This window comes from Fonticula alba (genome assembly GCF_000388065.1).
Source record: "Fonticula alba strain ATCC 38817 unplaced genomic scaffold supercont2.5, whole genome shotgun sequence".
Taxonomy (NCBI): Eukaryota; order Rotosphaerida; family Fonticulaceae; genus Fonticula; species Fonticula alba.
In genome coordinates, this window is record NW_009242975.1 from 354,396 (window position 1) to 357,464 (window position 3,069).

The window sequence follows — 3,069 nt, forward strand, 5'->3', positions numbered from 1 at the left end:
GGGAGGGAGGGAGGGAGGGAGGGAGGGAGAGGAGATGGGGGGCCGAGCCAAAGCAAAGTGCGAGACACGAGGGGAGGGGGCTGCCCAGGGGGCCCCGCGCGCCGACGTCAGCTTCCTCCGAGAGCACGCAAGCAGCCTGGTGCGCATCGCCCCCTCGCGCCGTGTCCCGTCGGGTGCGGCCCCGGAGCAGGGGGCTCCCAGGCATGCGGATGATAGCGCCTGGCCGGGGGCCAGTCGCATTCCATGGTAGCCCTCCAGATCTCGGATCTGGAGCGGTGAAACATTCAGAATGCGATCTTGATCGGGGCGCGTGTGTTTCCGGGGGTGGCCGTGTCGTGGTCTCAATCTCCCCCCGGACGGGTGACACCGCGAGGCCTCGGGGGGCACCATGCGCCCATAATCCAGGATTAATATATGCTAATGAGTATGCATGGGGCCAAACTCGGCCGGGGGTCGAAGCATGCGCACGGGCCCCATGTGCCCCGATTGCTGTGGCCCAGGCAGGGCGCCGGGGTGAATTGCTCGCGTCAGGCCACTGGCTGCCGGGGCGAGGCGCGACCGGCCGGCGCGTGTGCATGATGTGTGTCCTTGGATCGGGGTGCTGGTGCGCGGTGAGGCCTTTGTCCCGGCTCCCGGCGGCCGTTTGCTCGCTGCCCGACTTCCGGCATGTGGGACTCACAGGAGGAGCTTGTCGCGTGCGCCGACGACCGGGGGCCGGCCCGGGGGAGGCGCATCCCGCCGGCGGCGCACGTTGCTGCCAGAAGGATCTCCCACTTTTCCGGATGTGTGGGCCTGGACATTGGGCGAAGTGCTGCCCTGTGCCGGGGCCGGCCCACGTGTGTGCCTGGGCGCGCGGGGGACGGCGGGGGATAGCCTCATCTTGCCGCCGCGCGGATGGCCTGCCGGTGCGCCCCCGGGTGGGGCTGCTCTTGTGTGGTCGGGCCTCGACCGGGGAGGGTCCTTCTCTAGGCGATCCGGCGATCGGTGTGTTTCCCTGCCCGGGCGCCTGGCGCCGGGGCCCCGGGATCTGGCCCTGCGCGGCGCGCACTCGCGCGCGAGCCACCCCCCTGGCCGGGGTCATAGGAGCATGCCGGCTTCCCGGGCCGCCCCGCTGGCCAGAGAGGCACACCGCCCTGGCGATCCCCCCCCCCCCCCCCGGCGCGAGGGCATCCTCCCGTATCCCGGGCAGCAAGGGGGGACGGGGGGCGCGCCGCCATGGGGCTCCGGCGTGTGTCGATCGTTGCGAACTGCGCGCCGGCAAAGGCCCGGCAGGAGCCGTTCGAAGGGGGACTGTGACACGCGCGAGTCGGGTCCCACTCTCGGCCGGGGCGTGTGTCCGCGCTGTCGGCAGGCAAGGGCAGCCTAGGTGGTCCACGGTGCGTCAACTCCCATGCAGGGCCCCCATGGCCCAGGTCCCGCATGGCCGGCACCTTCCCTCGTCCCACCACACCGTTTCATCCTTTGGGGCGCACATGGCACGGGTGTAAGTGCGCGCGCGCATGGGAAGGGGCGCGGGGTGCAACGGGCCGGGATCCGCCAGCACCGCCGAACACCCGGCGTCCCGGGCCCGGATGCGTCGGCAAGTCCGCGCCGTTGTCGTCATGCTCACCCCCCACCCCCCGGGCAATCCCGACCAGCGCCCCAGCGAATGTGCCTCCCCGAGCGGCATCTACACGTCGGCCCCGCCGATCGGGCCAGATACCGGGCGGGCGAGATGCCGGCTGTCAGGCTGGGCTGCTGGCCGGCCGCGCAAATTGCCCTCCCGCCTCGTCTTTCCGAAGGCCAATTCCATGTGCGATCTCTGTCACAGGCCGCAAGAGGGGGCCGGAGGGTGGGAGGGGGGGCGGGGCTGCCGCACAGCGTAGCCACCGGGGAGGCGCGTCCACTTGTCCGTGGCCGGCAACACGCCGGTGCCATCGCCCCACACTTCTGGCGGCGTGCGGAAGCTCGGGGTGCGTGGTGCGCTCGACGAGGCGTGCCAACCCTTCGGCGGCATTTCTCCCTTTTGCTCGTGGTGGGCACGCGCGACCGCCTGACACGATGCCTGCTCGGTGCCTGCGGCCTGGCGGCAAGCGGGGGAGCGCACGCCGGTCTCAGTCGCAAGCTCGGCCCCGCGCGGATGGCCATGCCGTTTCTTTACGGGCCCAGCGCGCGCGCGCGCGCGCGCGTCAGACCCCGGAGGCATGTTCTTCGGGCGGGGTGGCGCGGGCTCCGGCCCACGTCCGGCGCATGGTGGTGCTCCCGGGTCGTGCCGCGTGAAAATACGCCCTCCCAGCGGTAGGGCAGCGGGCGACCGACCGCCGGTGCTGCTCTCCTGGTCGGTCGGGGGGGGGGGGGGGGCAAGTCCCTCCCCTTGCCCCTCCGCCCGGCGTGCATGAGTCACTGGTGCGTGCGCATGGGCGCCATACACCGGGCAGGTGCCCCTGGGCGTGTGGCATCCGGCCCGCTGCCGGAGGCCTCCCTCTGCGGGTGTGTTGCCCGACCATGGCCACCCGCGCTCGGGGCCGATGCATGCTGGGTGATCGTTTCGCGGCCCCGCCTCGCGGCGCCCCACGCGGCATTCGCCCCTGGCACGGGGCCGAGGGCGGCCATTGGAGCAAAAGATAATCACCCACACCAGTCAATCCTCCGACTGTGCTCGAGGCGCCCCTGGCAATTTTCACCCCACGGCTCGGCCCCCGGCGCCCGACGCCGGTCCTTAAAAGACGCCCGGCGCCCCACTCCCGGACGAAACCCGGTCGAGTGTTCCCTTCCCCGAAAGTCAGAGGATCCCTCGCGCCGCGTTCGGCCGGCCACACGACCCGGTGGGGCGCCCCCGGCCCGTCCGACATCGTGGCTCGCCGGCCGATCGTTGGGAAGTGCGGCCCGCCAATCGCCCCACTTCCAGGGGGCCGCACAAGGGCGCCGGCCAGGGGAGCGGGCGGGCGGGTGGGCGAGCGGGCGGACGGGCACCGATCGGGCCGTGCTCCCGGCGCCCGCCAAGATGGTGCCCCACGTCCCACGGGTCCCGCGCAAGGATCGCCGCGAGCGGGGTCTTCTCTTCGGGCGCGCCTGGGACACTCCCCCCCC